The following is a 24,972-nucleotide window of genomic DNA, read 5'->3' as shown; positions in this document are numbered from 1 at the left end:
ACTCCTGGTCTCAAGCAATCCTCCTGCCTCAGCCTCCTGAGTAGCTGGGAGTACAGGCACATGCCACCAGGCCTGGCTTATTTTTTTTTTCTATTTTTTGTAGAGACGGGGTTTTGCTCTTGCTCAGGCTGGTCTCCAACTCCTGAGCTCAAGTGATCCTCCCACCTCAGCCTCCCAGAGTGCTAGGATTACAGGCGTGAGCCACCGCACCCAGCCTGAAAATTCTTAAACCTATAATTTCAGATTACCCAAAACAAAATGGATCTCTCTACCATCAATTAATTTGAAAGCGTGCAATTGTGTGGACTGCATCTTCACCCAATGGGGTGGAGGAGCACCTGGCTTCCAGGTTAAGTTCTGTTAGGTAGTTTGTGACCTGAGGCAATTCTTCTCAGCACTCAGTGTTTCTCTCTGTAAGGTATCTAAATATGATGCCTCCTCATCCAAACCTGTCAGGGACAAATTGGGGTGAACTAGCTAAGATTTTGCCCAAGGCAATAACGCAATAGTGTGGAAAGCATTCGTGAGTCAGACCCATCTGGAATCAAATGGTGGACCTTCCACTGAAAGGTGTTTGAATTTAGAAAAGTTATCTAACCTTATTATTCCTTAATGCCCCTCATCTGTAAAAGGAGAAAACTAAGAAAGCGCCAGCTCAGACGGTTGCCTGGTGATGATGTGAGACTGTGCGCAAAGCCCTTGTCTGGTACAGAATAACCACTTGAAAGCAGAATGCTACCATTATCATCATCATCATGCTCATCATTTCTCATATGTGGTTTTAAGTAAAACTGGTGAAAGAACAAAATTTCTCTGAGCATTCTCTAGAATTATTCTATATCCTTAAAATAATTCCTTTCTACTCTTGGAAATTAGAGTTAAAACTAACACAAGTGGCTATTATGATCACCACCAAACTTGGTTAATAGCTCTAATCATTAAAAAAATTCAAGTTACTAACAGGCAGATGCAGGCTATATATACTTGGTTAGAGCATAAGAATTTTGTACTAGGGGAATCTTGGAAAAAGAGAATTTTAGTTGGGACCTTTTTTTTATGAAAAAGGTATAAATTCATGACAACAAAGTAAAGCTGTTTGTGAATACTACCCTAAAAACAGGGGGTTAAAAGTGCACGATTTTATAGTTTATCCAAAGTGCTTTTTTGAGCTCAGGGATCTGATGAAAGCTTACTCAGGCTCCTACCCAGCATTTGCACTGTACGTACCTTGCCCTGAGGCTGTGAGGTCTCCTGAGACTCAGGAGGCTGCACCCAGGCAGGGACCATGTACCCGACAGCTGGCACAGCACCGGGCATACAGAAATGTCCAATCACCAGGTTTGCTTTGATACATGATTGACTGTGCTGCCCATCAGACCAGAGAACCATGACCCGTCTCCCCAGGGGACCACTGGGTGCATCAGCTTGGTACCCAAGATCATCCACTGATACCCACAATTATAAGAAACATGTTAGGACATGACTCTGGTTGGTGCAAATAACTGTTTGAGGTCTTACACTTCTGACATATCAGCAACAGGCTTTACTCACCCAATCCCTCCCTCCCCATCCCTACCTTGTGTCGATAACTTAAATCAAACTTTAAATCTTTCAAGTTCTTGACAAGAGTGTCTACTTTGCATAAACATTGTATCTACAGTGTATCTCCTACCAATAGTAGGTGCCCAACAGATGTTTACTGAAGGGAGGAGGGAGGAAGGAAAAGAGGAGAAAACACTTAGCAAACTCCTGAGCTGCCCCTTCAGGGTGAGGCTATGGAGAGAAACCCAGGAACTGTGCCCAGCTTTCTATGCCCTGTCTAATCCTTACGACAGCCCCATGGGAGGATATCTCATTAGTCCATTTTACAGATGAGGAAATGAAGGTACAGATAAGTTAAATAACTTCCGGAGTGTCCCTCGGACAGTAAGTTTCAGAGCCAAGATTTAAACCGAGACAATATAATCCAGACTGTCGACTAGTCACCCAAATTCACCTAAGGCAACCTTGAGAAAACCAAGTATTAATGTTTCCATTTATAGTTAAGAACATTAAACCCAATTGGTTAAGTAGCCAGTGAGAAGTTGTATGGTACTAGAGCCAGTGCCTCTACTTGGTCATTAGGGAATCCTTAGAATCCTAGAAAAATCAAACCCCATCTGTTCTTATACAGTAGTACCTGAACATAACAAGCTTATTCTGTGGGCTTTCTGTTATCTTTCCACCTCCACCCAGCAGCCTCATGGAAAACATAACAGCAACATCTGCACAGCACCTTGTGATTTATGAAAACAATTTTATCTATAATAGCATCCCTGTGACATACAGAAGGCAGATGACGTCACTGGCTGTCGAAGGCCAGGGCACACTCAGTGACAGGCAGCCCAGATCCTGCCACAGCGGCACATCTCTGCCCGGAACACCCAGGAACACAAGGAAGGCAGCAATGGCAATTTTCAAAGACCGTGGCTTCTGGAAACAGTGGTTCCAGAGGAAGAAATTTCAAAATGATTATTTCCTCGTCCAAACTGGAGACATAAGGACATAGGACATAAGTAAAAACAACATTTATCAATTCTCAAGGGACTCACCCTTTGAGGAGAACGCCTAGATGTCTTCCTTTTCTCTCCCTCACTATTGCTTGTTTAAAACCTCCGGAGAATTAAAGGAGAAGAGTCTTGGCTGACTGAAATCGTGTCTGCCATCAGGGCGCACCAGTCTGTTTGTTACACACGCTCGGGAGGGCTGGGTAACTAATAGTTTTGCATTTCTTGCCGGAATTACACCATAGCTCACAAACTGATCTGTGCGTATCGTTGAAAGATACGAGACAGAATCCTGGACAGACCATTTCCCCTCCCAAACTCAAAAGAACATCTAGATTGCCAGTCTTCAAAGAGAACTGATTTATAATCTTAGTCAGCAGACACAGCACCTCTGCGGTGGTCTCAACCTCAGCAGCACACTGCAGTCACCCGGGAAGCTTTAAAAAAATTCCAGCCGTCCAGTAGGTCTGACTTTCAGGGGTTCTGATTTAATCGTACGGCGGCACAGCCTGGGCATCAGAACCTTTAAAAGTCCTCCAGGTGCCTCTACTGAGCACGCAGGGTTGAGACCCACAGGTGCGGACGGTGAGGCACACACCTGCCTGCTCACCTAAAAAGGGCCTCACAGGTGCTAATGACCAGGAATAATTTCACAAGTAAGAATTATTCCACAACATGGGTTTAAAATTTTCAGACACAATCTGTTCACTGTCTAATTACGAAGTCTTTATTATTCTCCTGGTCGTCCTGACTTACTTTAACCACCTTAACCTGGAAATTGGGATGAATATTTAAAAAAAAAAAAATCCATTTTGAAAGTAATAACATCTCTATAGCACTTTGAGATTTATAAATATATAAGATACAATGTCACAGTTAGCCATTACAGGATAGGTAAGTGTATTAGTTTCCTATCGCTGCTGTAACAAATTACCAGGAACAGCCGGCTTAAAACAACATGAACTTATTATCTCACAGGTCTGGAGGCCAGATGGCTGAACTTAGTCCCCTGAGGCTATAGCGGAAGGTGCTGGCAGGGCTGGTTCCTTCTGTAGGCTCTGAAGGGAGAGTCTGTTTCCTTGCCTCTTTTAGCAGCTAGTGGCCGCCTGCATTCCCTGCCTTATGGGCCCCTCCTCACATTACTTCAGCCTCTGGCTTCTCTCATCACAGCTCCCACTACTAACTCGGTCTCTTCTACATCTTTTTTATAAAGACCCTTGTGATTACATTGGGCCCACCCAGATAATGCAGGACAGTCTCACCATTTCAAGATCCTTAACCTAACATCCCTTCTGCCATGTTAGGTAACATATCACAGGTTCCAGGGATGCAGACAAAATTCAGCCTACTGCAGAGTAAGGCAGACGTCCCCACCATTACTGCTGTGCCCATGTCCCCTGCTCACCATACCCATTTTTTAACTGAAGAAACTTATGCCCAGGGTTGCATGACTTGCCCAGGTCCCACGTCTGGGACAGGGCCAAACTCATACCTGAGCTCATAACCACAAACCCCACTTTTCTTCCTGCCACTCCTGGTAGCCTCCCCACAGTAAGGTGGTGTTTGCAATATTGTTTTCTTTTCCAGGCTTTCACCATTTTGCTAACAAGAAGGGTTTTCATTCTGCCTCAGTTGTTATCTCTGTGCTTCGGGCAATACAGGGCAAACGGAAACTAGCCAAGCCCTTCCCTATGGTCCTACAGAACCAGCAAGCCCAATGAGGCAGTCGTGATACAGACTACGATGTCACAACCATCTGAGAGATCAGTCACGCAAGAGGGTATATCGGGAAAAAAGCAGCGAGCTCTCAGTTTTTGGAGAGCAAAATAATCTGAACTTCCTAAGACATACCCGTGCACAGCGACAATCTTGGGGGGAATGTATAAAAGGTGACACCATGTCTTCCATGTTTGACACAATGTATTCAGAATTAAACAGAAAACCATCATCTCAGTGATTTTCTATGGTTCATGTCTGTCTTCCTCTCAACGGAGGGAGCTAAGAGGGTTAGGGGCTGGTATCTGGAGTCTCAGCTAGTCGTCTTCTGGAGTGGGGTGTTATGTTAGCTGGGGTAACCAGGAGGGAGTGACTAAGATTTTCTGCATGAGGCTATTCTACTATGATGGTCATACTTCTACAAATAACTTGGAATTTCATCTCCCTCTCCTACCACTAACGCAACAGGGAGCAAAGAACCCAGTGCTGGATCATAGCCTCTTTAACAATGGGAGAAAGTAAACAGCCAAGCAAAGCTCACTGCCAAGCATACATTTTGCCTATGTCTGTGATCAATCTGATGTGAAAATAGAGGGGAAGAAAAAAAAAAATCAATGCTGCATCAGAATGCAACTAGTATAAAAGCAGCATGTTACATGACTTTCCAGGACTACACAAAATTCATCAACTCTGTCTCAAAAACTATAAAGCAACAACAAATAGGGCTTTCAAAGTTCATGCGGAAGAATTCAAACAACCAGAATATTGCCAAATCCATGCTCTGAAGCTGTCATCTCATACAGCTGTAACCAACGTGTGGAATTATTTTAAGGGGCAGCAAGATTTCCTGACATCTAAGAAAGAGTCAGTTGTGGTCACTGACTGAGAAAAGTAAACCAATGCATTTTGTGAAGCTTTTCAATAGGGTGGCATCAGAAGGGAATTCTGGTTTACCAGGAGTCAACCATAAAAATGCAATAAAATTAGGATGTTTTGGTCCATGCAACTCGTTATTTTGACAATATTATACCCTTAAAAATAAACTGGTTAAACTAAAAGAAAGTACATCTACTAAGTATTCATGACTCCACATACTTTAACATGACCACTCAATGTTTCCCTACATCCAGGTATTTAAAGAGCCCTGGCTCTGCCATGAGCTCTCTGTGTAACCCTGGACCAGGCGCTCAGCTTCTCTGGGTGTCGGGATTCTCATCTGGAAGGTGAGAGGGCTGGACAAGACGACCTTCCAAGGTCTTTTCCAATTCTGACTCTAAAAGCTTCCAAAAGATCCATTAACAAAATTCACGGGCTGATTTCTGTCTGAAATTAGATTCTAATTGAGTTGGTGAGTAAAGTGACGACAATGAAGCCAATGTTGAAGACTCTTAAAAACTAAATGCTGGAGAACACACGTAAGCTGGAAAACAACACGGTGAAACACACAACAGGTTCCTCTCCCAGGAAAGCTACAAAGCCTGGGCACTCCAAGAGTTTATTTCAAAGATGCCTGTTGGGTGCATGTCTGCAGGAGAGGCCTCTGCTTTCACGCCACCTCCTGCACTCGGAGCCCCCAAGTACAGGCACAGAAGGGAAGGGTGGAGTGGGGGGCCCCCCTGGCCACCGAGGATCCAGTACTACCTTCCAGGTCATTCTCTTCCAGGGACAGCTAGTCCTTGGAGTTGGAAACTGCAGCATTCAGATGTGCTGCCCCTTCCTCCTGCTGTCTTCAGTCATTCCCATCCTTTCTGGGGGGAGTGGAGGAGGCGGCAGAGCAATCTTTGCACTCTTGAGGGGTCTGCAAAGTTAGCCACAGAGAAGGAAAAGTGGAATCACAGAGCTATTGACTTCTCTTGGCATTTAGTTCCCTGAACAGCTAGCTCTACGTAACAAATGTGTTTGCTTAAGTGGGACAGCCCAGGAAAAAACTGACAGGAAAATTGAGGACCAGCTATAAAACTCATCTTCAAAAAGCCATAATTATCACAATAGTGTCACCTAAGCATTATTTACAAACATCCTTACGCACAATCCCTCCTCTTCTAACAGCCCTCATCCGGATACGGTGCTATTACTCAGGACAACATTTTAAATTAATTAAGTAGTAAAACAAGGAGAAACCACCATTTTTCAATCAAAACTCTGGAGTGAATATAATTAAAATAGATGCAGGGGAGTAGGCATAAAAGAGAGAGAATCTGATTTTTTGCCTTTGTGCTGACAATTCCTAGTTAATGCTTGTATAATACGCCAGTTCTCAAGCATTATCACCATTACCCCTGACCCTGTAAGAGGGAGAAAGTGGAGAAATTCTTATATTTTGCAGATGAGAAAGCCAAGACTTCAGGAAATTAAATAATTTGTCTAAAGTCGAGTCACAACAAAAACCCAGATCACCAAATCCCTTATTTCAATGCCTGCTCCAGACACCACACACTACGTCCACATGCTTTTATTTTCATGGTAACTAAAATAATTTTTATATTAATCCTGCCACATATTTTGCCTGGAACTCATTTTTGAACCATTAGGGCCTTAGAATACTCTGGTCTGAATCGCAACAAAATAAAGCAATTTTCAATAGCCACAAAAATGGCTTTTTCTCCATAAGCAGCAACAGGCAAGAGAAGGCTCCCCGCAGCCTGGCGCTATTGCTGTAATTCCTCTCCGAACCTACTGTTACTTCCTTTAAATGACAAACCTTCTGTTTTGTGGCCGTGTTCTGCTCACACTGGGGCACAAAACTAGCAGACAACCCCACACCACAGTACCATGTCTTTCGATCACCTGGCCAGACCCCAAACACCACCGTGGTCTCTTTCCTCCTGGTTGTGGACGACAGCCTATCACAAAACACCTTTCAGCCTCAGCCCTGTTAATCAATAGTCATTTAAAGTAAATTTGTCATGGAAGTGTATGAACACCCACCTTCAAGAGCGTTTTCCAAAATGACACATTTGTCCTGTGATTATGCATAATCAGACACTTAAACAGCAGCAGCAGCAGCAGCAGCAAAAAACAACCCTAGTCAATGCTGAGGCAGTGGGAATGGGTTTATCTGTATTTCGGAGTCTTCTCTGCTATCATCTATTGAAATAAATGAAGCAGGGCCACCCCCGGCAGGGGCTGGGAAAGGCAATTGTCGGTCCCACCTGGAGCCCACAACTCTCTTCTCACAACAGCTGGCTTCCCCCTCCCCAGCCTCACATAGGCCCGCCCACTCCAGTTTCCCGGCCCAGCCCTAACCTTGGAAGACACATCTACGTGGTGGTCCGGTGCAACCCTCTGGGACTCCACCCAGGTCCCTCTGACTGCAGGCTTCACTGTGACCTCCTGCCCGGGGCTCCTGGACACTCGAGTCCTTTCTTGTTTCCTTAGCTCCCTAGGCCTGACACTGCTAGACTCCTGCCAAGCCCCCCTACCCCAAGCCCCCTGGACCTGATCCCCTGCAACTCTGTACACTCAGATGGGGCATCTATCCCTGACATCCAGCCACCTCTGGAAATATTCCCCTGATATGGTCTCCCTAGATTTCCCATCACAACCCAACATGCCAAAGGATGCCCCAGGCCCCCAACTCGCCTGCAGCCCCAGGGATCCCACCAGGCAAGTCCACGGTACCCATCCCTAGGTCTGGCAGGGCCTGACAACAAGACCAGCAGTTCCTCAACTGACCCTGTGCCTTATAGACCTTGCTGTTACTGAAATCCGCCTGTCTTAGCCTAAAATCTCTTTACTCCATGGAGACAAAGCTAGAGAGTGGCTGTCCTCATCATCACCCCTCGCTATTTACTTGAGGTCTGCCAGCGGCCTGCACACAGCAACCTATTAATTGACTTGCAGACATCATGATGCAGCAAATTCCACTATTTTCACAGAAATGAGAAAATCAAAATCCTATTTTAGTAAGAAATGTGCTGAAGTTCAGTCAGCAAGACTGGGGCAAAACGAGGACTAAAGTCCGATCTCCTGGCTTCGTTCTTACTGTATGAATCATATTTGGGGAAACTCCATGGTTTTTATGCACCAGGTGACATCAATTACTGACTACGGGAGGGCACAGGAGGCACCTTCCAACCCGGACGGGCCCATCCGATGTCCCTCAGCCACGTCCATATGACGGACAAGGGCTGGTGGCTCCAAACCAGTCATCCTGGCCACTCAGAAGCCACCGTGCACTCATTCCACCTCGCAGAATGGGACAGAGTATGCCTTTGCTCAAATTCCCACCTCAGCACTTCTGATAAAACCAATTGTTTCAAATAAAACTGGAAGGACTTTTGTACTTCCCACCGGTACCATCTAAGCCTCCCGGTTTCAGGCTTAGTTGACTTAAGTGAAATAGGCAACGGAGCATCAGAGGGCCGTTGTGGCGCAAATTCAAACTCAAAGTTGCCTCAGAAATGCTGAATAACTGTCACACACCATGCTCCCAGGGGCTCCGTGACACACTCAGGAGAGACGTAATGACGTGGCTAAGCGTTCTGGAGAGACGCAGGGGAGCCGAGTTGCTGTCCAGGGCGGCACATGCTGCCTTCTGGGGAAGGGCTGGAGGCTGCAGTGTGAGGAGGATGGGTTGAACTGTGTCCCCCAAAAAGGTATGTTGAAATCCCCACCCCCAGTACCTCAGAATGTCACCTTACTTGGAAATCAGGTCATTGCAGACGAAATTAATTAAGATGAGATCACCGTGGAGTAGGATGGGCCCTTACTCCAATATGAGTGGTGTCCTTAAAAACAGAAGAGACACATGCAGAGAGAAGGCCATGCGACAACAGAGGCAGAGAGCAGAGTGACGCGCCTGTGAGCTGGGAGTGCCCGAGGATAACCAATGGCACCGGAAGCTAGACAGGCCGGGAAGGGTTAGCCCTCCGAGTTTCAGATACCTTGACTGGGGACTTTCAGCCTCCAGAGCTATAAGACAATGAGGTTCTATTATTTTAAGTCACCTAATTTGCAGTACTTTGTTAAGGCACAAAGTAGTTACACAGTTTCCTAGGATACCAACATAAGGAGGAAACAAGCAACTGAGGACTCATAAAAACCTCTCGATTTAGAAGCAGCACCAAATAGGAAAGGGAAAGTACAGCCATGATGACGTTTCGGTCAGCGACAGACTGCATATACAATGGTTCCAAAAGATTTTAATGGAGCTGAAAAATTCCTATTGCCTAGTGACATCGTAATCATCACAACATCATAGCACAATTACTCATACGTTTGTGGCGATGCTGGGGTAAACAGACCTACTGCACTGCCAGCTGTGTCAAAGTTTAGCACATACAATTGTGTATAGCACATAAAACTTGATGATGATAATAAACAACTGTTACTGGTTTATGTATTTACTATACTATACTTTTTATCATTATTTTAGAGTGTACGCCTCCTACTTATAAAGAAGAAAGTTAGCTGAAAAACAGCCTCAGGCAGGCCCCCAGAAGGCATTCCAGAGGAAGGCGCTATCACAGGAGATGACAGCTCCAAGCGTGTCACTGCCCCTGAAGACTCTCTAGTGGGACAGGATGTGCTGGTGATGACAGTGATATTGATGATCCTGATCCTGTGTAGGCCTAGGCTAATGTGTGTGTTTGTGTCTTAATGTTTAACCAAAATATTTTAAAAGTAAAAAAAAAAAAAAAAAAAATTCAAATTTTAAAAATAGGAAGAAAAAAAAAGCTTACAGAATAAGGATGTAAAGAAAGAAACTATTTTTGTGCAGTTGTAAAATGTGTTTGTGTTTTAAGCTGTATTATTATAAAAGAGTCAAAAAGATTTAAAAAGTTGAAAAGTAAAAAATTTACAGTAAGCTAAGGTGAATTTCTTATTGAACAAACAAATTTTTTAACAAACTTAGTGTGGCCCAAGGGTACGGTGTTTACGAAGTCTATGGTAGTTGCAGGAGTGGCCCAGGCCTTCACATTCACTCACCACTCACGCACCGACGCACTGAGCAACTCCAGTCCTGCAGGCTCCACTCCTGGCAAGTGCCGTTACAGGGGTACCATTTTCTTTTCCCTTCCGTACTGTATTTTTGCAGTACCTTTTCTACACTTAGACAGATTTAGATACACAAATGTTGATCACTGTGGTATAACTGCCTACAGTGTTGAGTACAGTAACATGCTGTACAGGCTTACAGCCACCACGCACCTAGGTCTGTGTAAGTACACTCTGTAATGTTCACACAATGATAAAATCACCTAACGACACGTTTCTCAGAACGCATTCCCGTCGTTAAGAGATGCATGACTATACAAGTTATGCTCAATGTCTTAATCTATTTAGTGCTGCTATAAAGGAATACCTGAGGCTGGGTAAGTTATAAAGAAAAGAGGTTTATTTGGCTCATGGTTCCGCAGGCTGTACAAGAAGTGTGGCGCTAGCATCTGCGCCTGGTGAGGGCCTCGGACAGCTTCCACCCGTGGCAGCAGGCGAAGGGGGGCCCGTGTGTGCAGAGATCACATGGCGAGAGAGGGAGCCAGAGAGAGTGAGGGGAGGTGCCAGGCTCTTCTTAACAGCCAGCTCTCATGGAAACTAACTGAGGGAGAACTCATCCACCCCAGCCCCAGCATTAATCTATTCACAATAGATCTGCCCTTGTGACCCATTAGGTCCCAACGCCAACTTTGGGCATCAAATTCCCAACTGAGATTTCCAGAAGACAAACATTCAAACTCTCCCACTCAGGAACATCTTTCACACCAGTGGCCACCTACTTGGTTGAATTGGAGTAAAGAATACAAGGCCCTGAGCCCCTCAGAAGAACCTTCCCTCCCCAAAGGAGCTGGACGAGTTCTCTTATTCAGGTCCTCAGTAGGGGAAAGACCAGGTCTGGGGACAGTAGGAATTGAGGCTTTCTTCTCCCTATTTGCACACAGAGTTCCGCCTCCTCCATCAGACTCTCCTCTCTCCTCTCTGCCTCATATGCTACGTTCACATCCATCATCTCATTTAATCTTCACGGCAATGCGTGTGGCAGGGAAGGAGGCAAGATTATCATTCCCACTGCACACACAAGGAAACCAAGGCTCGGACGGGATCAGAGACTGCCCACAGAGATGGCTCTCCCGAAAAGAACTTCAGTTCACAAAGCAAGACCAAAAGGCTTTTTAGAAAGGTGGGAGTGGAGGGGTAAGAAACAGTCCTAAGTATTATCTTAAAAAATTAAAAAGGACAGGCTAACCAAAAGTTCTAGAGGCTGTCCGTGTCCAAAACAAACCAAGTTTCTTGGCCTTAAAACATCTGCATTTGAAAAGCAGCCCCTTGACCGTTTTCAGTTGTTGAGGTAACAGTGCTGTAGACAGAATCTGCCAATTGTCCTACCAACTTTTTACATGGAAGTATCTTTGGGGAAAAGACAGAGCATACATTTTACAAACTTGAAATGTAAGGACCTTGGCCTTTGCTTTCTATCTCATTTTGTGCCCCCAAGTCTTCAAGCAATCCTGCACGTTACCACGTGGTCCATCCACAACTGGTACGATGCACGAGGGTGCGTTTTCCTGATGCCGGGCTTCAGAGAGTGTTTGAGAGGCCGGAGCATTGACCCACTAGTGCTCGACTCACCTGACGACCGGATGAATCCTTTCCCCAAAGCAACAGACAAAGGAGAGAAGGCAGCGCCAGGGTGGAGTGGCAGGTGTCCCAGGAAAGGGCGGGACTGAACGGGTTAAGCTGAAAAGCACTGGAGATAAGAAACCTGGGTGGAGAGCTCTGGCTCTAATCAGCTGCCTTTTCCAGATATTCTAATCTTTCCCTTTCTGAAAAACACCAGGAGAACTTGACATCACCCACAGAACACTTCTGACATCAAACGCGTGGGTTTTTTCCACATCAACAACCAATTCTCCAACTTTCCAGATACCAGTCAGGTGCCCAGTGATTCAATTCAATTGTGACACTAACTACCCAGAGTTTCAGATCACACAGGTGAAGGGCTCCGTCCCACAAGACTGTCCCCACCTCAGATGCCAATCTCAGGTCCCAGGCCTCCCGTACTTCGGACTGATTGGCTAAATCAGGGGTTCCCACGACCCCCTCCTCAGGTTTGGTAACTTGTTAGAATGGCTAGCAGAGCTCAGAAACAGTTGATTTACTATGACAAGTTTATTATAAAGGATACAACTCGGAACAGCCAAATGGAAGAGGTACATAGGGCAAGGCACCGGCACAGGGGTGCGCGGGGCTTCTGTGCCCTCTCAGGAACATGCCACCCTCAGCGCCCCTCCACCTGCTCACCAACTGGAATTCTGTCATTTAAGGGTTTATGGAGGCTCCATTAAGTAGGCACAACTGATTAAACCACTGGCCACTGGTGACTGACTCAGCCTTCAGCCGCTCTTCCCTACCAGAAGGTCCAGGGCTGAAGCCGAACGTCCCCACCCTCCAATCACAGGGTCTGTTCCTTTGGCGACCAGCCCCGACCCTGTAGCTAGCTAAGAGCCCACCAAGAGTCACTTCACTGGCATAACTCAGGTATAGTCAAAAGGAATTTATGATGCACAAATAACAAAAGATGCTCCTCTCACCCCTATAACTCAGGAAATTCCAACGGTTTTAGAAGCTCTTGTGTCCGGAACCAGGAACAAAGACCAAATATGATATGCTCTCATGACCCCTGTCCCTCAGGAAATTACAAAGGTTTTAGGAGCTCTGTGCCAGGAACTGGAAGATGAAGACTAAATATATACATTTCTTATTATATCAGAATATCACACCCCCAAAACTTGCAGCCGAGTTGTCCGGCACATACTATATATACCCCGATACCTACCAGTATCGTTCTGGGGAACCACATCTACAAAATGCCATCCCATGTGGTGTCAGCTTGAAAATATTAAACAACACTGAAAAAATTTAAGGTTTCTTTTTCAGATTTAAATGTCTGCTTATTTCAAAATGAATTAGTGGTTCTCTGGGTTTCATAATGTTTAATTCATTAATGATAACGACAGTTCTAGAATTTGAAAGGAAATTGCTTCCAGGATAAAATTAAATGCGAAACTCTAAGCAGTGATTCATGGCTGCTCCTATCTAAATTACTAATCCATGTGACAAACCTGGTTGGCAGCACAAAAAAGCAATACTCTTTCCCCCCATTGCCTTTATATACTTTGCTGAATTGTTTTGCAAACTGCCTAAACCCAAGTCCTAGATAATCCCCTGCTAGCAGCTTCCATTCCGTTGTGGAATTTAGTACTTAGAGTCCCTATTGCCACAAAGAGGTTCATAATGGACTAATACTTTCGTGGCTCAGAAAAGAGTTTTCTCAACCTTAGAGATTAGACATATAGCCCAATGGACTTCAAGGAAACTCATTTTAAGTTGAAGGCAAATACTTCCATGATATCTGTCCCAAGCCCCAAAGAAACCTACAAAAAAACCTGCCAAAAAACTCTTAAAAATGGCTATTTTCTTTTAGAAAATAGAAGGCTAGCCAGCTGAGGTTGCATATCTCCCCGTTAGGACAATTGGGCACTAGAGTAACCATGTTGTCCTGCAGACAACGACCGTGTTGTCCAAAGACAATATAATGCTTCCTGAAGTTCACCAAGCCCAGGTTACCCTGCCTCCTAAAATCTCTCAGGTCTATTCCTACCTCTGCCTGTGTTTGCATCCTACGTTAGGTGGGGGAACAGGCAGGGATATTCCTGGCCATGCACCCCACCCCACCTCCAATGGAGCTCGAAGGGCCAATGTTGCACAGAGCTCACCTTGATGCCTAGATCACACAGAAGCCCTGCAAACTAGTCTCTCCCCCTAGTTTGTCTGCAGTCTGTCCCCCGTGCCAACTCTCCTGTCTACAGCTCCTAGACGGCAAGTCAGATGGCTCCTAGATGGATCTGTCCAGGGCGACCCTCATGGAGGGCTATTCCACACCAGGTGCTTTACATATGGTGACTCCTTTATCCTCAGGGCCAAGCCAGGATTCACCCCCACACTCCCAGCCCACTTTTCCGTGCTTTGAACCATCTGATGATTCCAGACCACAGCTCCCAACAGAGTGAAACCCACACAACCCAGCGGGGTCTGGTTGCATTTCCAGCCTCATCTGACCCACACCCTCCATCTCCACCCTCCACTCCAGCTTTTTCAAACTATTTGCACATGCTGTTCACTCTGTCTCCCCTCCTGGGAGGTCCCCATGGGCCCCCTCAGGTTTCTTTTCTCCTCTCCCCCACTGTGTGCTCCTATAGTGCCATGTTCATCCTTTATCAACCACTCACTACTTTGTGCTGACATTGGAGGTGACAGTCCTGGGGTGTGACCTTCTCCAAGGCAACAGCTCTGGCTGTCCCAGGAGCTGCCCCTCTGTCCCCATTGCTCAGCAGAGCATAGCAAGATGGTCCACACACCTTTAACACTAATGAATGTGCTGTGGCAAATCATCCGTGAAACTTTAAAAGGCAAACACAAAAACAAAAAACAGACTTAGAGGCTTGTCCCAAAACGACTCAGTTAGGTCCCTTATGGGTACAGGTGGGGATGGGAAGGGGTTTAAGGGACTTTTTAAAGGTTCTGCCCATCAAGGATTTGTTTTTCCCCATCAAGCATCAAACATTGCAACCAAGTGAGGAGGAGAACACGCAGATGCTCGCTGGCTAATGGGTTTACGAAGCAAGCCCGTTTCAGATTTAAATTTGGCAAGAGATGATCCTCAGAGTGGGAACTCAAGAGTCACCAATGCATTATAAAAGCAAAGAGATGACAAACTGAATCTTTAACTCAGTCTGGTTTTGATCCTTATTTTCTAGGAATATAGGGAGGGGAAGAGGGAGCAAAGAGATAATTGAAAGAAAGTTCAGTTTTTTCATTTTAAGAAGGGAGTGCACCCACCATTGCTGCAACCGTTCTGGCCACCCCTGTGACAGGGAGAACCGTGTGTAAACCCGGCTGCACTCCACACAGCGCTAGTCTTACCATTCAAGATACATTTCTGTGGCATTAAATAAACCCAGATATCACTAGCAATGCAGCAGGCAAAACAAAGATAACAACTGAGTCCATAGCAATCATTTAAAATGTAAAATACCATTCCTAAATCCCATAAAATGGCCACAGATGTCGGGTGCACACTAATCTATGAGGAACCCCACGGTACTATAAAAATACACAAAACGCACATATAAATACAACTCTACTGTTATGTAAATTTAACCTTAAACTAATATGCTACCTAACACAAACAATGTATTAAATCAATTTTGCTCACCTTCTTAGAACTTAATGAGCCTCTCAGGGGCGATTTGGATACCCCGGCTCCTCATTTACAAAGCTGTCCGAGGAGACGCGTGTTAATGCTCTTCCTGTCTCTCTCCCCTCACTTTGCTCGCGGCCAGCGCCGGCAGGCAGAGCCCGCTGTACAGAGGCTGGCCTTCGAGTGTTGTTGTAGGATTACAACACATACCTGTGCTATGTTCAGGGAAAAGCATTTTTAAAATATTTGCCAATATTCCTCTATTCCTCCCAGTATTCAAAGTCTCGAGAGCAGCTGTACCTGCTCAGTATGCTTCAACGTCATCCAGTCCATGAATGAGAAGCATAAATCAACATTTTGCCCTGTAGGGATGCGGGAAAGACGCAGAGCAGAAGAGTGTGTAGGCAAGTCAGGAATGGGCATCACAAAGGCAGCTTCATGGAAAGATCGACAACATACACAAACCTCCCCACGTGACTCAAAATCAGGTTGACAATAAATTGCCTAGATTTGAGGCTCTTAGGGGTTCCCACTTTAATGATTAGATAGAATAACTAAAAAGCGTTCCTCATTTATATGAACACAGGTTTTCCATAAGCATTTGAGGTTTTGAGAAAAGATTTTTAGAACATTCTAACATCTTGCAGGTCATCTCATTTGTTCTATGAATGTCCTAAGTTCACCATTTCTTTTAAGACAAGCTAAAGGAAAGCCTAGTCTTAACGATTTGTGACCACAAAAATCCTAATTAGCGAAACCCAAAGAAATGGGAAACTTCTGCCCTCAAATTTCAACTGCTAACTCTACAAACAATTACTAGGTGGGGCCCAAAAGTGTCAGGGGCCTTCATCTATTCACACTTCCAAGTAACTTAAGTGTTAGAGGAAAAGTGGTCCCCAGGAAAGATTCATCTTTTGGGATACAGAAAAACAACCCCTACTTCCAAACAAATGTGGCCCACGGAGATCTTGTCCCCCATCCCTGACCAGAGATTCCATCACTGGAAGGAACTAAATGTAGAATGTCCCTGTCACCCCATGGCAGCACTAGAGGTGAACACCTAGGGACTCACTTTAGAAAGAAACACAAATTAGTCTGTCTTATTCCCATTTGTGTAGGTTCCCTTTACGTACACACCTTCAATAAAGAACACAGCAAAGTTTAGCACCAAGAACTTTCTCAAGAGAGGAAAACTCCGCCCCCTCGCCACACCTCTGAAAGCATGTCACCTTTTTGACCTCTGAGAAGCCACTTAACCACCAACTACCTCAGCTTCCACGCATCCATGAACTTGGCACAACAATGGTAAAAAGACAAAATGAGAAAGTTTATAAGCAGATGTAATTTGGACGAGAAACCATGAGAGAAATGGTGTAATTAGGATTTACTAGAAGCCTTTGTAGTTTCTGATATAGGTTTGTTGGCTGACTCTGACTTCAATCCATGGAGGAAACGATGAGCATGCGTCCCCACTCCAGGGCGGCATCACTATATATCCTGTTACACCTAGGAAAGCACTTCCATGGCTTCCAAATCTCGCCTTCTCTTGCAAAGAAATAATTCGAAAATATGAAAATATTATTTTACTGTACTCATATTTATCACTAATCCCCTGCTTTAGGATGATAAGAAACTTCAGTGGGGGCAGGGATATAGAAAGCACAGACAGCAGGAAGCCTCTGGTGGCCAAATTCCGCTGCAGCTGTGACATGGCCTGTGTGCTCCAAAGAGAAACAGGCTTCACCGATCAATGAGGATGGGATTCATTGCTGTAAACATACACGAGCACGGCATTTTGGCAAATCTTCATGTCTGACACATTTCCTGTCCTTATCTCCCACATGGCTTTTTTTTCCCTCTGGGCTCCCAGCTGCTCCATTTTTCTTCCACCCCTGGAAGAAAGGGAAGACAGCGCCTTTCACCCCACCCCCTGGCTTGCCATCCTTCGAGAAGAGACTTCAAATCCCTGCCAACTCTGTGGCTCCAAAACCCACTACCATGTTGGCATCTTGGCCAAGTATGAACCCCAAGTGCTACCCCCTTTAGGTTTTGCTTCAGGACATTATCTCTCCTTTTTTAGGATAAGGAGAGAAGAGTTCTTTAAAGGCTAACCAAGAAAGAAAAAGGATCAAAGTCCTTTTTTCCTACCATGGTTTGTAGACCTCACTTCTTCAGGTCCAACCAAAAAGAAGTGAAACTCAACTCAGGTGCCAGCTTCAGTCCAGGGCAAAATCGTCCAGGTGAAGTTGAGTGCCGGACCTTCCTCCTGTGCCCCTGCCTCTTTCCTGACTTCTGATGCTCACCTGGCTCCTCACCTAACCCCTCCCTGGACATCCCACCCACACGCCATCCCCAGGTGTTAGGACAGCCCATCTGTCTAGACAATGTGCAAACTGGTGGACTTCTTTCTCACATTCCCTCCTTCCCCCCAGACACCCTACCTTGTATTCCACCACCCCAAGGCCCTGCACCTGCTTTCCAGAGGGCTGTCTGGCACCTGATTCACAAAATTGGCTACTACAACCTTATGGAGGTGAATGTGTTACCCTTCACAAGGGCATTGTCATTTTCGCATAGGACTCACAGACATAAAACCCAAATGAAAAAAAAAGGCAAATGATTTATACCGAATTGTCTGCATACCAGCTTCTGACCTCAGACACATCATTTAATTTCTCTGGGCCTGCCTCTAGGTCCTACCTCAGACTATTGTTCTGAGAATTAAATGACACATACACAATACTTACGCAGCACCCAGTACCTTGCAAGTGCTCCGGCAGGTCAGTTATCAGCATTAACCTTCCCCACGACCTGCCGGGATAGGTATTGCTGGGCTCATCTTAAATCAGAACATAGACGCTCGGCAAGACAGAGTAATTTGCTCAGGATCACAGGGCTGATAAGAAGCAGAGAAGGGATATCACCTCAGCCTATCAAGGGACCAAAAATCCATGCTGTTTTCACCACACCATTAAGAAATGAAACTCTAATGGTAAAACCGTGGCTACCCTGCAGGCTGTGGGGTTGCACTGCAGGGTCTGTGGTCTGAGGATTTCCTCAACTATAAAATGGGAACAATGTACTTGGTGATAAGCTGCTGACAGCTAAATGTGTTCACGGCAAAAGCTACAGTCTCTTGTGAGGGAGGCTTCCAGAAAGGATCCTATATTCAGAAGGGCAGCAAACCTAATGGTCGAAGTTCCCTCTGCTATTAGAGGTGGAGACTTAATAGAATATTCATTGTCAGGCTAGAGACTAACAATGCCTGTTTAAGAAACCTACTATCGGAGCCAAAAATATTGCTAATGACCTTGCTAATGTCTAGTTAAAAATTCTGAATTAACTCTTGGTAGTCCAGTTTTTAATCTCCAAAATATTCCTGCAAACCTAGCCACTTTCATGATATATTAATATTACAAATCTAAAGTTAGACCTCCTTCCTTTCTGGCTTGCCCTACATTTGAAAAGCATTCACTATTCTACCGAAGCAGACTTCCCTCAAAATAACCTCATTATTCTCTACTTCCACAATTATGTCATTGATATAATTACCACCATCATGACTTTAGCAGCTATTTGTTGTGCTATAATTTCCAGATGAATCTCTGGTGTAGAAACAAAATAGCCACTATAAGATAATTAATTACAACTCTATTATTACTAAAGCAGAGTGGCAGGAATTAAAACTAAAATTTTTAGTATTTCATTTTTGATACCATGTTCATCGTTGTAGTGAGCAAATAATTACCATAAAGGTGCTTATTGTTAGTTTATTTTGTTTCTGATAGCAGCTTCTTTTTATTAGTACTTTTCAATAAGTACTATTCCAAAGTTTCGAAAGACCACTGTATTGTAACGGACTGCGTATCGATGCTACTACTGATCAGACTTCAGGTTTCCGTCCTGGTTCTGCCACTTACTAGCACAATCTTGAACAGGCTACTAAACTTCGTTGCGCCTTCTGTCTGCTCACCAAAAAACGGGAATAAAAACAGAACCTACTCCTAAACTATTGTGAGAATTAAATTGGGTAACTTTAACGTAGAGTTTCACAGAACACCTGGGATTTAGTGATTGCCAAGTATATTAGCAATTATTTTTTTAACTTATAAAAGCACAAATATCTCAGGGGTTTAATATTTAAAATTTTACTCAAAAGTCTGCAATCTCCACACTCAAAAACAGACAGACCTCACATCTTACATCAGCAAAGCTCCTGCCACCAGCTGCTTCTTTCTCTGCAGACACACTCCAACTAGTAAAAAGGCAGTTACAAACATCCACCGAACACGTTTTCTGGGGAAATAAAACTTCTTTCTCCACAACCCAAGGAAAGTGGACTTGTTTTCTGAGAAAATGCAACAGTCTGAGCCCAGGACAGCAGATCCTAACTAATTGGTACTAATTACTGGGCGTTTTTTGAGGCTGAAGAAGCTGAGATTTTATTAGTAAACAAACTTCACAAAGGAAAAGTACAGCCCCTGCCTCCCCCATTCCTCATACCATACTAAGTGAATTTTGTCTAATTAATTTAATTTGAGAAATATAATAACTAATTTCAGACTTCCATTACTGTTTTACTCCATTTGGGCCTCAGTGTATTTTGGTTCTTGAAAAACCAACCCTAACACCTTAAATGAAACCAAAGGCAAAGGCACGCAGTAATTTGCCCCAAAACTACTTCCTCGCTGCCACAGTTTGACAGCGCATTAACTGACCAAAGATAAGAACGAATCAAGATGTCAATATACCCTTGGAATAGTAAACAAATATAAATAGCAGACAAATATAAGCCAATGGTGACAACCAACATATTACACTTCTGATGAAAGATCTAGGATTCAGCTACCAAATTGCAGTGAGTGTGCACAGAGACGAAAGAATATTCTTGCTGACGCATCCCTCAATCAACCAACCAGGACCACTGAAGATACCATATTCAAAACTGTGTGGAAGGTATTTTAAAAAGCTTTAGATCACTGCAGTCCTTAGGAGACAAAGAACTAGTGAGAGACATAAGATAACAGTTCACACCAACATTTACTGGAGAAAAAAATAAGCCTACTGCCTGAGACACAAAGATGAATCAGAAGGACCCAGTCTTCACAGACCCGCCTCCATCAGCAGGGCAATGCAAGATGCTGGAGGCAGCAAAGGTCATTTTCAGCTGGGATCATCAGGGATTGAGAGGTGGGATGTGAACAGGTTATTGAAGGAAGAGCTAGGACTTGGACAGAAGGACAGAGGAAGGAAGGGAAGGAAGGTGTTCTACATCGCTCGACAACCTGGGCAATGTCTGGGAGCTGATGAGTTCACCGGTTTGAATGAGGAGGGACTCTTCCCACCAGATTCCCAATATTCCAGGCAGGGCCCCATATGGAACAGTCCTTATACACAGTCTGTAAAATATTGTTAATATTTTAAATCCAGGAGAAATCATAACCAATTTGGGAATAATAAATATAAATTAAGCTATACTATAACTCTAAGTAACACATCACGTAATTCTCAATGCATGCCAGTGTCCTCTGTTCCAGAAAACAATTTTATTTTCTCTGTTCCTGCCATCTTTCTGACCTGTGCCCTTTCGTGGCCAGCTCTCTAGAGGGTTTCTCTCCTTGTTGGCAACACGGTTCAGCCTCAGATTCATAATGACCCTTTGGGTGTGGATGACTCTTAAAGGTACAGCTCTGACCTCTCTACTCAATGTCATTTCCAAAGTGAACTTCTGATTTCTCACAAATCTGATTTTTCCCCTACAATTTTATATTTGTTACCATTATTTACCCAGTACCTTTGACTTGAAAACCTCTATATCTCCCGCCCCTCATTCAGTCGGTCCCCCAAATTCTCCTAATTTTGTCTTGAGATGTCTCCTGCATTCACCCACCCTTCCCCTTCCTGCTGCCCCCCCATTTCCCTTCCCACCAACCTTTCCAATCCTTTTTCATACTGCCCCACCCCCACATTTCATGCTCCTGTCCTAAAGCATTATTTATTGTCTAGGAGACAAGATCCATCCTCCCCTACCACCGTGCTGTTGCTGACCTGGTTACCATACTGGAATGCCAAACACCCTGCCCACACGTCCAGATAATTCCTACCTAACCTTCAAGGGCACTGTCAGTTGCTACCTTTTCCATGAAGCCATTCTAAAATCCTCTGAACTCCAACACCACTTCATCCAGTACCACCTGGCATTTGCATCCCTTGTATATGTGTTCTTACTCCTACAGGGTAACCTCCTAAAGGAGCATCTCAGTAAAAAAAAATAATCAAATCAACATGCTAATGAAGTACCTTCTGCCATGGAAGCATTATGCCAAGAGTTATGGAAGATACAAGAGCATCGGCCGACAGCAAAGTTGGAAAATTATGCTCAGTCCATACAAAAATAAAGCAATAATGCCAATAACTCTTTTTAAGCATCATATGCAGATGTTAGCTGAAGTCATGAAAATATAGAAGATCTCAGAAAAAGTGGGTATCCTTAACAGAATGAAAGGGCGGAGGCAGCACACCGCCACGTTTGTGCCGGGTTCTAATCCTAGCTCTGGCTTTGTGACCTTGGGGAAGTCATTGAGCCTCTGTGTGCCTCAATTCCTCACCTGTATATTAAAGGTAGTAATAGTACCTTTGACCCTACTCTGTGGGATTGTCGTGAGGATTACGCACACACTGTAAGTAGAACAACTAGTCCTGGCATACAATTAGTGCCATAAATGTTAGCTAGTCTTATTTTTACTGTTGTGTAAATGTTTTATATGAGGGGGGAACAACACTAGGCAGCTATTTGGTAGTAAAGATGCCTAGAAGGATTTTTACTAGAAAGAGAGACTTACCATTTTATGGTCAAGCCGGATTTACTACCTTTCCCGACAGGGACTCTGACTGACTGACAGGTAGGGTGAAACCCACTGGGGGCGGCTCTCTGTGCGGTAATTGGGTCCCCTGCAGACACAACAGGCACAAGGACCACTGAACCAAGCACAAAGCTTCCAGCCAGCAAAGCACTCATCCACAAGCCACAAACAACTCCACTATTGTCATCCAGATGGGCACCGAATGAAACCTTTTGACTTACGCATTTTGGTCGGTGGTTCTGTGTAGACACAACCACAAATACAATTAATTGCTGCAAAAAAATATCTAGAATTGTGTGCTAAATTTAGTCTGATAAGCAAGCTTTTGGGTTCAGCTTTTTAAAAGACACTAATCCATGACATTCAGCTGAACTAAGCATATAAGAGTCCTTTTCAAAGACCGTCATATCATACAGTGATTTATTTAATAATGGTGTGGGAAACAGCTGTGACCACAGGGTATTGACATCTGTCATTTTTCCCTGCAAAAAGTTAAAATGTATTAAACATAAATTGCCACAAATATCTCAACTTAAACTTGTGTTGCCGACACATATACATACACAGTGAAATGAAAACTGCTAGTATACTTGATGTTTTATTACTTTTTACTAAAAGTATTTATAGCTCAAAGCTGCTTGGTATTTACACATCAAAATTATTAGAGTGGTAGGAATAACAAATTCTGTCATCTGATTTTCTGATAAAATATTAAAATTACAGGAATTATAGTAATAAGGCTGATGCTATACAAGAACAAATGAATTGAAAAATATCCCTTTTTCCACGGTTGGAATCTCTATCTTTACTCACTACCTATAATACTGGCACAGCTACTTCAGCAAGGTCTCTTCATTCCAGTGTCAGGGAAGGTTAGGAGGGTAGGCTGCCAAAATGAACACCCCAAAATCTCGGTGGCCTGATGCAATAATGGCTTATCTCTTCTTCACACTGCATTCCCGTGCAGGTTGGTAAGGGTGGTTCTGCTCCACAGGGTCACTTAGGGACCCAGGCTCTTTCCATCCTGTGGCTCCATCATCATACCCTAGGGCTTCAGAGTTCTCCCATGGACCTCCTGAAGTCAGCCAGCAGGTCAGAAAGAGAACAAATGTGGAAATGCACCCCCATCCTGAACTGCCACTCCTTCCCACACACATCCCATCAGTGAGAACCAGCCACGTGGCCACATCTAGATATAGAAGCTGGTATAGTACAGCAATTGTCAACTGGGACATTTGGCAATGTCTGGAGACATCTTTGATTGAACTAGCCAACTGGCACCTAGTGGGTGGAGTCCAGGGATGCTACTAAACATCCCACAGTGCAAGGACAGTCTCCCCACCACAAAGAATTATCCAGCCCCCAAGGTCAAAATGCTGAGCATTTGGTGAGCACCTAGCCCCGCTGCTGCAGTCACAGAACATATTCATGCTCAGGCCTACCGTCATTTCCCACTAATGCACACTCTAATCCATCCCACAAACCCACGTGTTAATCATTTGCTCATGCATTCGCTTGTTTGCACCTCCATTCATTCATCCAAACACTTGAACAAGACAAGCTTTCTGTCTTAGTCCATTTGTGCTGCTATAACAAAATACCTTAGATTGAGTAATTTATAAACAGTAGAAATTTATTTCTCACAGTTCTGAAGGCTGGGAAGTCCAAGATAATGGCGCTGGCAGATTCAGTGTCCGGTGAGGAATCTCTGCTTCCAAGATAGCACCTTGTTGTTGCGTCCTCACATGGCCGAAGAGATGGAAGATTCAGGCAGCTCTCTGAAGCCTCTTTTATAAAGCCGTTAATCCCATTCACAAGGGCAGGTCCCTCATGGCCTGATCACCTCTCACAGGTCACACCGCTTAATACCATCACCCTGGGGTTTAAGTTCCAACATGAATTTTGGAGGGACACATACATTCAAATGCTGGCTGTCCCTACAGTCATAGAATTCACAACGGAGCAGCAGAGGCAACCATAGCAGAATTATCACACGCGGGGGTAAGTGGGATTAAAAAGAGCAAACAGAAGGAAAATTAACTGCCTGAGGGAGTTGCAGGAGGATCCATAGGGCAGGTGAAACGGAAACGGAGTCTTGAAGGAAGTACCGTTGCCCCTCCAACCCATGGGTTTCACATCCCCGGATTCAACCAACTGGGGATTGGTTGAATAGTCAGGAAAAAAAAAAGAAAAGAATGGTTGTGTCTGTACTGAACATGTCTTTTTCCTGTCATTATTCCCTGAACGATGCAGTATAACACTTACGTTTACACTGTGTTTACATTTACATTGCATTCCCATTATATCTGAATAATATTTATATTGAATTAGTATTATAAGTAAGCTAAAGATGATTTGAAGTATAAGGCAGGATGCGCAGAGGTTATATGCAAATACTACTCCATTTTATATAAGGAGCTTGAGCATCCATGGATTTTGGTATCTGAGGGGGGTCCTAGAACCAATCCCCCATGGATACTGAGGACAATTGCACATACAGTACTTAAGGCTTTTCGTCAAGATGTTGTGTTTTAGGGGAGGGGGGAGAGGAAGGGCAGGGAGAAAGGGTGTTCCAGGAAAAGGGAACTACATGAACAAAGGAATGGAAATATGAAAAAATGTGATTTTTTCCACTTACCTAGGGGAA

At 44.3% G+C, this 24,972-nt stretch overlaps 1 protein-coding gene across 3 annotated transcripts in view; it reads right to left on the bottom strand.

Annotated features, from left to right (window-relative positions):
* RNF152 (ring finger protein 152) overlaps positions 1-24,972 on the bottom strand; it is a 67,783-nt gene that overhangs the window by 29,612 nt on the left and 13,199 nt on the right. Inside the window, exon 1 of one of the 3 annotated variants that reach the window (XM_069467930.1) lies at positions 23,970-24,109. The exons of the other annotated variants lie outside the window; for them this stretch is intronic. The gene's annotated coding sequence lies outside the window, so the exon portion shown is untranslated. Of the gene's footprint in view, positions 1-23,969; positions 24,110-24,972 lie in introns of those variants that run through there. 3 annotated transcript variants of the gene reach the window in all.

This window comes from Eulemur rufifrons, chromosome 5 (assembly GCF_041146395.1).
Source record: "Eulemur rufifrons isolate Redbay chromosome 5, OSU_ERuf_1, whole genome shotgun sequence".
NCBI classification, from domain to species: Eukaryota; Metazoa; Chordata; class Mammalia; order Primates; family Lemuridae; genus Eulemur; species Eulemur rufifrons.
The sequence above is the reverse complement of the archived record's forward strand: the minus strand, read 5'-3'. Positions and strand labels throughout refer to the sequence as shown.